A 12,500-nucleotide genomic window follows, 5' to 3' on the forward strand; every position below is an offset into this window, starting at 1 on the left:
ATCTGCATTGCAGAATAATAGTAAAAGACATTAAAACTATGAAATAACACATATGGATTCATGTAGTAACCAAAAAAAAGTGTTAAACAAATCAAAATGTATTTTAGATTTTTAGATTTTTCAAAGTAGCCACCTTTTGCCTTGATGACAGCTTTGCACACTCTTGGCGTTATCTCAACCAGCTTCACCTGTAATGTTTTTCCAACAGTTTGGAAGGAGTTCCCACATATGCTGAGCACTAGTTGTCTGCTTTTCCTTCACTCTGCGGTCCAACTCATTATAAACCATCTCAATTGGGTTGAGATTGGGTGATTGTTGAGGCCAGGTCATCTGATGCAGCACTCCATCACTCTCCTTCTCGGTCAACTAGCCCTTACACAGTCTGTAGGTGTGTTTAGGGTCATTGTCCTGTTGACAACAAATGATAGTCCCACTTAGTGCAAACCAGATGGGATGGCTTATCACTGCAGAATGCTGTGGTAACCATACTGGTTAAGTGTGCCTTGAATTCTAAATAAATCACTAACAGTGTCACCAACAAAGTTTCCCCACACCATCACACCTCCTCCTCCATGCTTCACGGTGGGAACGACATATGCGGAGATCATCCGTTCACCTACTCTGCGTCTCACAAAGACACGGCGGTTGGAACCAAAAATTTCAAATTTGGACTCATCAGACAAAAGGACAGATCTCCACCGGTCTAATGTCCATTGCTCGTGTTTCTTGGCCCAAGCAAGTCTTTTCTTCTTATTGGTGCACTTTAGTGGTGGTTTCTTTGAAGCAATTTGAACATGAAGGCCTGATTCACGCAGTCTCCTCTGAACTGTTGATGTTGAGATGTGTATGTTACTTGAACTCCATGAAGCATTTATTTGGCCTGAAATTTCTGAGGCTGGTAACTCTAATGAACGTATCCTCTGCAGGAGAGGTAACTCTGTGTCTTCCTTTCCTGTGGCGGTCCTCATGAGAGCCAGTTTCATCATAACACTTGATGGTTTTTGCGACTGCACTTGAAGAAACTTTAAAAGTTTTTGACATTTTCCATATTGACTGACCTTCATGTCTTAAAGAAATGATGGACTGTCATTTCCCTTTGCTTATTTGAGCTGTTCTTGCCATAATATGGACTTGGTCATTTACCAAATAGGGCTACCTTCTGTATACCACCCCTACCTTGTCACAACACAACAGATTGGCTCAAACGCATTAAGAAGGAAAGAAATTCCACAAATTAACAAGGCACACCTGTTAATTGAAATGTATTCCAGGTGACTACCTCATGAAACTGGTTGTCATCAAGGCAAAGGGTGGCTACTTTGAAGAATCTCAAATATAACATATATTTTGATTAGTTTTGGTTACTACATGATTCCATAAGTGTTATTTCATCACTATTATTGTGTTATGTCTTCACTATTATTTAAAATAGTAAAAATAGTAAAAATAAAGAAAAGCCCTAGAATGAGTAGGTGTTTCCAAACTTTTGACTGGTATTGTATATACACTGTTTTTCAAACATTAGGAACACCTTTCATGAACCCCCCCTCCCCCCTCCCCCTACGCCCTCAAAACAACTTCAACTCGTCGGGTCATGGACTCTCCAAGGTGTCGAAAGCGTTCCACTGGGATGCTGGACCATGTTGACTCCAATCAAATCAAACTTTATTTGTCACATGCAAAGAATACAACAGGTGTAGTAGACCTTAAAGTGAAATACTTACTGACAAGTTCTTAACCTGTTTGGCGTGCAAGCCCGACGTCGGTACACTTATGACAACAGCCAGCTCAAAGTGCAGGGCGCGAAATTCAAAATATATATTTTTTAAATATTTAACTTTCACACATTAACAAGTCCAAGACACCAGATGAAAGGTACACATCTTGTGAATCAAGCCAACATGTCCGATTTTTAAAATGTTTTACAGGGAAGACACAATATGTAAATCTATTAGCTAACCACGTTAGCAAAAGACACCACTATTCTTACTCCATCAGTTTTTTACTCCATCAGTAGCTATCACAAATTCGACCAAATAAAGATATAAATAGCCACTAACCAAGAAACAACTTCATCAGATGACAGTCTGATAACATATTTATTGTATAGCATATGTTTTGTTCGAAGAATTTGCATATTTCAGGTATAAATCATAGTTTACATTTCAGCTACAATCAGAAATTGCACCGAAAGCAGCCATAATATTTACAGACACCAACGTCAAATACCTAATTACTCATCATAAAACATTTCTGAAAAATACATAGTGTACAGCAATTGAAAGACAGGCATCTTGTGATTCCAGACAATATTTCCGATTTATTAAATGTTTTACAGCGAAAACAAAATGTAGCGTTATATTAGCGTAGCCACAATAGCCAGAAACACTTGGGCGCCCACGACCAGTTCACATGCACGACAGATATTAGAAATAGCATCATAAAATGTTTCTTACTTTTGGTGATCTTCCGTCAGAATGTTGGACAAGGTGTCCTTTGTCCAGAACAGTCGTTGTTTTGATCTGGAACGGCAAATATCCCTCTTCATTTAGCATGGGCACTTGCCAAGTGGCACGGATCACTCCAACGTCAACAAAGTCAGAGAACGGAACACGGCAAAACTCCCGAAAAAATTTCAATAATCTGATTAAACTATATTGAAAAAACATACGTTACGATGATATGGTCACATGTATCAAATAAAATCTAAGACGGAGATGTTAGTCGTCCATAACGAGAGCAAAACAGAAGGCAAATCCATGTCCTCTTTCGCGCGCTCCAGAAACAGGAAATGGACGGTCACGTCAAACAAAGAGCTTTAATTCAACCTCAGACCAAGATAAACACGAAATTTTTTCTCTCACCGCCTCTTGACAACCAGGGGAAGGTGTATGAAGTGTATGTAGACTCTTACGTATCACGCCCATGTATAGGCATGAAGTTGAACAGAGCATCGATTTCTGACATTCCACTTCCTGGTCAGGAAGTGTGCTGCAGAATGACTTCTGTTTCACTCAGAGAAATAATTCAAACGGTTTTAGAAACTAGAGAGTGTTTTCTATCCAATAGTAATAATAATATGCATATTGTACGAGCAAGAATTGAGTACGAGGCCGTTTGAAATGGGCACGATTTAACTGGCTACTCAATACTGCCCCTTGCAGCCATAACAGGTTAACCAACAATGCAGTTCAAGAAAGAGTTAAGAAAATATTTACCAAATAAACTAAAGTAAAAAATTATAAAAAGTAACACAATAAAATCACAATAACGAGGCTATATGCAGGGGCTACCGGTACTGAGTCAATGTGCAGGGGTACAGGTTAGTCAAGGTAATTTGTACATGTAGGTAGGGGTGAAGTGACTATGAGTAGATAATAAACAACGAGTAGCAGCAGTGTAAAAACTAATGGGGGAAGGGGTGTCAATGTAAATAGTCCAGGTAGCCATTTGATTAATTGTTCAGCAGTCTTATGGCTTGGGGGTAGAAGCTGTTAAGGAGCCTTTTGGTCCTAGACTTGGGGCTCCAGTACTGCTTGCCGTGAGGTAGCAGAGAGAACAGTCTATGACACCGCCTAGCATACACGTACTGGATGGCAGGAAGCTTGGCCCCAGTGAAGTACTGGATCGTACGCACTACCCTCTGTAGTGTCAGTAGTAGTCAGATGCTGAGCAGTTGCCATACCAGGCTGTGATGCAACTGTTAGGATACTCTCGATGGTGCAGCTGTAGAACTTTTTGAGGATCTGGGGGCCCATGCCAAATCTTTTCAGTCTCCTGAGGGGGAAAAGGTGTTGTCGTGCCCTCTTCACGACTGTCTTGGTGTGTGATAGTTTGATAATATGTTTGTGATGTGGACACCAAGGAACTTGAAACTCTCAAATCGCTCCACTACTGCCCCGTCGATGTTAATGGGGGCCTGTTTGGCCCCCCTTTTCCTGTTGTCCACGATTAGGTCCTTTGTCTTGCTCACATTGAGGGAGAGGTTGTTGTCCTGGCACCACGCAGCCAGGTTTCTGACCTCCTCTCTATAGGCTGTCTCATCGTTATCGGTAATCAGGCCTTCCACTGTGTCGTCAACAAATTTAATGATGGTGTTGGAGTCGTGTTTGACCACACAGTCGTGGGTGAACAGGGAGTACAGGAAGGGACTAAGCACTCACCCCTGAGGGGCCCCAGTGTTGAGGATCAGCGTGGCAGACGTGTTGTTGCCTACCCTTACCACCTGGGGGCGGCCCGTCAAGAAGTCCAGGATTCAGTTGCAGAGGGAGGTGTTTAGTCCCAGGGTCCTTAGCTTAGTGATGAGCTTTGTGGGAACTATGGTGTTGAACGCTGAGCTGTGTTCAATGAACAGCATTCTGACATAGGTGTTCCTTTTGTCCAGGTGGGAAAGGGCAGTGTGGAGTGCAATTGAGATTGCGTCATCTGTGGATCTGTTGGGGCGGTATGTGAATTGGAGTGGATCTAGGGTATCCGGGATGATGCTGTTGATGTGAGCCATGACCAGCCTTTCAAAGCACTTCACGGCTACCGAAGTGAGTGCTACGGGGCGGTAATCATTTAGGTAGGTTACCTTTGCTTCCTTGGGCACAAGGATTATGGTGGTCTGCTAGAAACATGAAGGTATTACAGACTCGGTCAGGGAGAGGTTGATAATGTCAGTGAAGACACTTGTCAGTTGGTCCGTGCATGCTTTGAGTACACGTCCTGGTAATCTGTCTGGCCCCGCGGCTTTGTGAATGTTGACAAGTTTAAAGGTCTTGCTCACATCGGCTACCGAGAGCGTTATCACACAGTCGTCTGGAACAGCTGGTGCTCTCATGCATGCTTCAGTGTTGCTTTCCTCGAAACGAGCATAAAAGGCATTTAGCTCGTCTGGTAGGCTCGCGTCACTGGGCAGCTCATGGCTGGGTTACCCTTTGTAGTCCAAAATAGTTTTCAAGCCCTGCCACTTCTGACGAGCGTCAGAGCCGGTGTAGTAGGATTCGATCTTAATCCTGTATTGATGCTTTGCCTGTTTGATGGTTCGTCTGAGGGCATAGCGGGATTTCTTATAAGCGTCCGGATTAATGTCCCGCTCCTTGAACAGGGCAGCTCTAACCTTTAGCTCGATGCGGATGTTGCCTGTAATCCATGGTTTCTGGTTGGGATATGTACGTACGTTCACTGTGGGGACGACGTCGTCGATGCACTTACTGATGAAGCCGATGACTGAGAGGGTATACTCCTCAATGACATTGGATGAATCCCGGAACATATTCCAGTCTGTGCTAGCAAAACAGTCCTGCAGCGTAGCATCCGCGTCATCTGACCATTTCCGTATTGAGCGAGTCACTGGTACTTCCTGCTTTAGTTTTTGCTTGTAATCAGGAATCAGGAAGATAGAACTCTGGTCAGATTTGCCAAATGGAGGGTGAGGGAGAGCTTTGTACGTGTCTCTGTGTGTGTGGAGTAAAGGTGGTCTAGAGTTTTTTCTGCCCTCTGGTTGCACATGTGACATGATGGCAGAAATGAGGTAAAATGGATTTAAGTTGCCTTCATTAAAATCCCTGGCCACTAGGAGTGTCGCTTCTGGATGAGCATTTCCTGTTTGCTTATGGCCTTATACAGCTTGTTGAGTGCAGTCTTAGTGCCAGCATCGGTTTGTGGTGGTAAATAAACAGCTGCGAAAAATATTGATGAAAACTCTCTTGGTAGATAGTGTCGTCTACAGTTTATCTTTAACTTCTTTGGGGTTGGGGGCAGTATTTTCACGTCCGGATGAAAAGCGTGCCCAGAGTAAACTGCCTGCTACTCAGGCCCAGATGCTAGGATATGCATATTATTGGTAGATTTGGATAGAAAACACTGCAGTTTCTAAAACTGTTTGAATTATGTCTGTGAGTATAACAGAACTCATATGGCAGGCAAAAAGCTGAGAAAAAATCCAACCAGGAAGTGGGAAATCTGAGGTTTTTAGTTTTTCAACTCTTTGCTTATCCAAGATACAGTGGAAATGGGGTCATGTTGCACTTCCTAAAGCTTCCACTAGATGTCAACAGTCTTTAGAACCTTGTATGATGCTTCTACTGTGAGGTGGGGCGAATGAGAGGGGATTGAGTAAGGTCTGCCATGAGCTGACCATGCGCTGACCATGTGCGTTCATGTGAGAGTTAGATTGAGTTCCATCGCATTTCTGAAGACAAAGGAATTCTCCGGTTGGAATATTATTGAAGATTTATGTTAAAAACATCCTAAAGATTGATTCTATACTTCGTTTGACATGTTTCTACGGACTGTAATATTACTTTTCGTCTGAACTTTTGCCTGGACCTGCCCACCCGTCCTGAGTTTAGATTGTGTACCGAACGCGCGAACAACAAGGAGGAATTTGGACATAAATGATGGACATTATCGAACAAAACAAACATTTATTGTGGAACAGGGATTCCTGGGACTGCATTTTGATGAAGATCATCAAAGATAAGTGAATATTTATAATGCTATTTCTGACTTATGTTGACTCCAACATGGCAGATATCTCTTTGGGTTGATTTGTCGTCTGAGCGCTGTACTCAGATTATTGCATGGTTTGCTTTTTCCGTAAAGTATTTTTGAAATCTGACACACCGGTTGCATTAAGGAGAAGTGGATCTAAAATCCCATGTATAACACTTGTATTTTCATCAACAATTATGATGACTATTTCTGTAAATTGATGTGGCTCTCTGCAAAATCACCAGATGTTTTGGAACTACGGAACATAACGCGCCAATGTAAACTCAGATTTTTGTATATAAATATGAACTTTACCAAACAAAATATACATGTATTGTGTAACATGAAGTCCTATGAGTGTCATCTGATGAAGATCCTCAAAGGTTAGTGATTCATTTTATCTATATTTCTGCTTTTTGAGACTCCACTCTTTGGCTGGAAAAATGGCTGTGTTTTTCTGTGATTTGGCTCTGACCAAACATAATCGTTTGGTTTGCTTTCGTCGTAAATCCTTTTTGAAATCGGACATTGTGGCTGGATTTACAACAAGTGTATCTTTAAAATGGTGTAAAATACATGTATGTTTGAGGAATTATAATTATGGGATTTCTGTTGTTTTGAATTTGGCGCCCTGCAGTTTCACTGGCTGTTGACGAGGTGAGACACCACCGTCCCACATACCCTAGAGAGGTTAATATTAGACATCGCGCACCAGCTGTTATTGACAAATAGGCACACACCCCCGCTCCTCGTTTTAGCAGATATAATTTCTCTGTCCTGCCGATGAATGTATAATCCCGCCAGTTTTATATTATCCGTGTCGCCGTTCAGCCACGACTCGATAGTACAGTTTTTAATGTCCCGTTGGTAGGATGGTCTTGGTCGCATATCATCCATTTTCTTTTCCAATGACGTTGGCCAATTGAACGGATGGTAGTGGAGGTGTACTCACTCGCCTAAGAATTTTCCGAAGGAAGCCCGACCTCCGACCCCTTTTTCTCCATATTTTCTTCATGCAAATGACGGGGATTTGGGCCTGTTCCCGGGAAAGCAGTATATCAAATTCATTTAAAAAAATAAGTTACAAACAACGCAAAAACAAATAACAAAATAGCAGAGTTGGTTAGGAGTAAAACGTTAGCCTTCCCCTCCAGCATCATTTGTCATGCTTCCAACAGTTGTGTCAAGTTGGCTGTATTTTCTTTGGGTGGTCGTCCATTTTTGATACACACGGGAAACTATTGAGCATGCAAAAACCGAGCAGCGTTGCAGTTGTTGACACAAACCGGTGCGCCTGGCACCTACTACCGTACCCCATTCAAAAGCACTTACATATTTTGTCTTGTCCATTCACCCTCTGAATGGCACACAGACACAATCCATGTCTGAATTGTCTCAAAGCTTAAAAATCCTTCTTTAATCTCCTCCCCTTCATCTACACTGAATGAAGTGGATTTAAGAAGTGACATCAATAAGGGATCATAGCTTTCACCTGGATTCACCTGGTCAGTCTACGTCATGGAAAGAACAGGTGTTCCTAATGTTTTGTGCACTCAGTGTATATGTCATTATTCTAAATTATAACAACGATGCATTCCAGCAATAATGACTTACTCTAAGAATGTGTGAGTTACTCAAAACATTGTTGTTTGTAGACTGACCTGTGGTGTTGTTTTTCAGACTATAAGAGGTGTGCCCGTCTTCTTACCAGACTGGCAGGCAGTCAGAGGTGTACAGAGAGGTAGAATAACCTGGTAAGACTATGGAAGATTATCTCACTTTCTCTATCTCTTCCTCTCTCTTCCTTTCACCTCTCTCTCTCCCTCCTTCCCTCTTCCTCTCTCTCCCCCTCCTTCTCTCTTTGCCTCTCTCTTCCTATCTCTCTCTCCCCCTCCTTCTCTCTTTCCCTCTATCTCTTCTTCTCTCTTCCTTTCACCTCTCTCTCTCCCTCCTTCCCTCTTCCTGTCTCTCTCTTTCTCTCTCTCTCTTCCCTCCTCTCTTTCCCTCTATCTCTTCCTCTCTCTCCCCCTTCTTCTCTCTCTTCCTCTCTCTCTCTCTCCCCCTCCTTCTCTCTTTCCCTCTATCTCTTCCTCTTTCTTCCTTTCACCTCTCTCTCTCCCTCCTTCCCTCGTCCTCTCTCTCCTCCTTCTTCTATCTTCCTCTCTCTCTCTCTCCCTCCTTCCTTCCCTCTCTCTCTCTCTCTCTCTCTCTTTCCCTCTATCTCTTCCTCTCTCTCCCCCTTCTTTTCTCTTCCTCTCTCTCTTTCTCCCCTCCTCTCTTTCCCTCTCTCTCCCCCTTCGTTTCTCTTCCTCTCTCTCTCTCCCCTCCTCTCTTTCCCTCTATCTCTTCCTCTCTCTCCCCCGCCTTCTCTCTTCCCCTCTATAACTTCCTCTCTCTCTCCCCTATCTCTTCTTCTCTCTCTCTCCCCTCTTCCTCTCTCTCTTTCCCTCTCTCTCTCCCCCTTCTCTCTTTCACTCTCTCTTCCTCTCTCTCTCCCCCCTCCTTCTCTCTTTCCCTCTCTCTCTCGCTCTCTCCCCCTCCTTCTCTTTCCCTCTATCTCTTCCACTCTCTCTCTCCCCCTCCTTCTCTCTTTCCCCCTCTTTTCCTCTCTCTCTCTCCCTCCTTCTCTCTTTCCCTCTATCACTTCCTCTCTCTCTCTCCCTCCTCTCTTTCCCTTTTTTCCTTTTCCCCCCCCCCTTCTTATCTCTCTCTCCCCTCTTCTCTCTTTCCCTCTCTCTCGCCCTCCTCCTCTCTATCTCTTCCTCTCTCCCCTCCTTGTCTCTTTCCCTCTCTCTTCCTCTCTCTCTCTCCCTCCTTCTTTCTTTCCCTCTCTCTCGCTCCCTCTTTTTCTCTTTCCATCTTTCCCTCTATCTCTCCCTCCTTTGCTCTTTCTCTCTATCGCTTCACCTCTCTATATCTCCCTCCTTCCCTCTTTCTCTCTATCGCTTCCTCTCTCTCTCTCCCTCTCTCTCCCTCTATCGCTTCACCTCTCTCTCTCCCTCCTTCTCTCTATCGCTTCACCTCTCTCTCCCTCCTTCTCTCTATCGCTTCACCTCTCTCTCTCTCCCTCCTTCCCTCTTTCTGCTGTTTCCTCTCTCCTTTCATCCTTCCCTCTCTCTCTACCTTGTCACCTCTTTATCCCAGTGTTTAAGGGGTAGAGCGTATATAATGAGTGTCTTTATAGCAGATAAATCAGCATTCGTTTCCTCCCGCTAGTAAAAGTGAATTATATGCTAGGCTGCTGTGTACACTGTCTGACGGTGTGTGTGTGTGTGTGTGTGTGTGTGTGTGTGTGTGTGTGTGTGTGTGTGTGTGTGTGTGTGTGTGTGTGTGTGTGTGTGTGTGTGTGTGTGTGTGTGTGTGTGTGTGTGTGTGTGTGTGCTGTAGGGCTGAGCTCCATAGCAGTATAATTCAGTCGTTGAATTCAATAACAAATAGTTCGTAGGTCTGTAAATTCCAGTGTCAATCTGTAGCCGTTGATTTAGTGGTAGAGTCGTCAAATCAAAAGAATTCCAGAAAGACATTAAATAGGGGAAAACAGAATTACGTTTTTTATTGTAGATGTGACCCATGTGAAACAGTGATTTTTTTTTTGTATATATATATATATTACAGTCAAATATATCAGACTGTCATCGCTGTTACTCTTACGCTCTTTTCTTTTTCTCCCTCCCTCCCTCCCGCCCGCCGTCCCTCCCTCCCTCTCTCTCTCTCCCTGTCCCCCCCCCTCTCTGTCTCTCTCCAACTCTCACCCCCTCTCGGTCTCTCTCCAACTCTCTCTCTCCCGCCCTCCCTCCCTCTCTCCTCCTCTCTCCCCCCTCTCTGTCTCTCTCCTCCTCTCCCCCCCTCTCTGTCTCTCTCCTCCTCTCCCCCCCTCTCTGTCTCTCTCCAACTCTCTCTCTCTCCCGCCGTCCCTCCCTGCCTCTCTCTCTCCCCCCTCTCTGTCTCTCTCCTCCTCTCACCCCCTCTCTGTCTCTCTCCATCTCTCACCCCCTCTCGGTCTCTCTCCAACTCTCTCTCTCCCCCCTCCCTCCCTCTCTTCTCCTCTCACCCCCTCTCTGTCTCTCTGCCCCTCTCTCCCCCCTCTCTGTCTCTCTCCAACTCTCTCTCTCCCCCCTCCCTCCCTCCCTCCCTCCCTCCCTCCCTCTCTCCTCCTCTCTCCCCCCTCTCTGTCTCTCTCCAACTCTCTCTCTCCCCCCTCCCTCCGTCCCTCTCTCCTCCTCTCCCCCCTCTCTGTCTCTCCAGATATATCATTAGTCTGTAATGTCTCTATATGTTATTAATACCACTGAAGCCTCTCAGACCACTTTCTCTAGGAAGAAATTCCACATGCAGCCAAGTACAAAGTTCACTAAATCTCTCTCTCTCTCTCTCTCTCTCTCTCTCTCTCTCTCTCTCTCTGTCTCTCTGTCTCTCTCTCTGTCTCTCTGTCTCTCTCTCTCTCTCTCTCTCTGTCTCTCTCTCTCTCTCTGTCTCTCTCTGTCTCTCTCTCCAACTCTCTCAACAGAGCCCATGAAAGAGAGAAGTGCCTTGGAAAATGAACAGAGAGACTGCTAGTACTATCTATATGTGTCATGGGGAACGTTAGTTATGTTAGGACGTTCATAGAAGCTCACACATACTCTACTCTATTTTACTCAACTCTACATTCAGACAATCTCCGAGTTCAGCTGCCAAAAACCATGACGACACGTGGATGCTATTTTACGACACTTGGATTATATCATGACACTATGCGGGAGTGCTTCTGTGTTCATTGACATGCCTTCATGGGTTAGAACAAAAACATTTGGTTGGAGTTTGGTTGGTGGTCTCTGAGCTGTGGTTGTAGACAGAAAGAAAGACTGACAGACAAAGACAGACAGGCGGACACAGGGACAGACAGACACACGGACAGACAGATACACAGACCGACAGACACACAGACACACAGACAAACAGACATACACACAGACAGACGCACGGACCGACAGACCGACAGACCGACAGACCGACAGACAGACAGACAGACAGACAGACAGACAGACAGACAGACAGACAGACAGACGTAGACAGTCAAACAGACAGACAGACGTAGACAGTCACACAGACAGACGTAGACAGACAGACAGACAGACAGACAGACAGACAGACAGACAGACAGACAGACAGACAGACAGACAGACAGACAGACAGACAGACAGACAGACAGACGTCCTGATATGTTCGTCAGCTACATTACTCAGATGCAGAGAACCACAGAAGTGAACTAATCTCTGATGTAATGACCTGATTGGTAACCTGGTAGTAATATAATTCCTGATGGAATGCCTGACTGGTAGGCTGGTGGTCTGCATCAGGACTCTCTACTGCAGGAGGAGTAATCTGCCACACTGCTTCAGGATTTATGGAAAACCTGGGAATTTTGGGAAAGTTACCGGAATTTTGCAACCCAATGAGGACCAATCTGACATCACAGCCTATTCCCTATACTTCACTTACCAGAGCCCTATGAGGTTACCAGGTTACCAGAGCCCTATGTGGTTACCAGGTTACCAGAGCCCTATGAGGTTACCAGGTTACCAGAGCCCTATGAGGTTACCAGGTTACCAGAGCCCTATGTTACCAGGTTACCAGAGCCCTATGAGGTTACCAGGTTACCAGGTTACCAGAGCCCTATGAGGTTACCAGGTAACCAGAGCCCTATGTGGTTACCAGGTTACCAGAGCCCTATGAGGTTACCAGGTTACCAGAGCCCTATGAGGTTACCAGGTAACCAGAGCCCTATGTGGTTACCAGGTTACCAGAGCCCTATGAGGTTACCAGGTTACCAGAGCCCTATTTACCAGGTTACCAGAGCCCTATGAGGTTACCAGGTTACCAGAGCCCTATAGCAGGTTACCTTCCCTGTAATGTAAATATTGTAAATACTAAATATATATGACATATAAATAAATGTGTTTGGTAAATAACATTAAGTTTCTTGACCATGATGACTATTGTAGTGAAATATATTTATGTGCAATATATACAGTGAGTGGAAC

At 44.6% G+C, this 12,500-nt stretch overlaps 1 protein-coding gene and 1 long non-coding RNA gene across 2 annotated transcripts in view; one reads left to right on the top strand and one right to left on the bottom strand.

Annotated features, from left to right (window-relative positions):
- LOC120060138 overlaps positions 1 to 11,219 on the top strand; it is an 11,901-nt gene extending 682 nt beyond the window's left edge. Inside the window, exons 2-3 of the long non-coding RNA XR_005478192.1 lie at positions 8,158 to 8,231; positions 10,985 to 11,219. This is a non-coding gene — a long non-coding RNA (uncharacterized LOC120060138). The remainder of the gene's footprint in view (positions 1 to 8,157; positions 8,232 to 10,984) is intronic.
- Positions 1 to 12,500, bottom strand: part of LOC120059732 (E3 ubiquitin-protein ligase TRIM9-like) — a 1,105,060-nt gene that overhangs the window by 769,844 nt on the left and 322,716 nt on the right. The gene's annotated exons all lie outside the window — the stretch shown is intronic.

Source organism: Salvelinus namaycush, chromosome 15 (genome assembly GCF_016432855.1).
Source record: "Salvelinus namaycush isolate Seneca chromosome 15, SaNama_1.0, whole genome shotgun sequence".
NCBI lineage: Eukaryota > Metazoa > Chordata > Actinopteri > Salmoniformes > Salmonidae > Salvelinus > Salvelinus namaycush.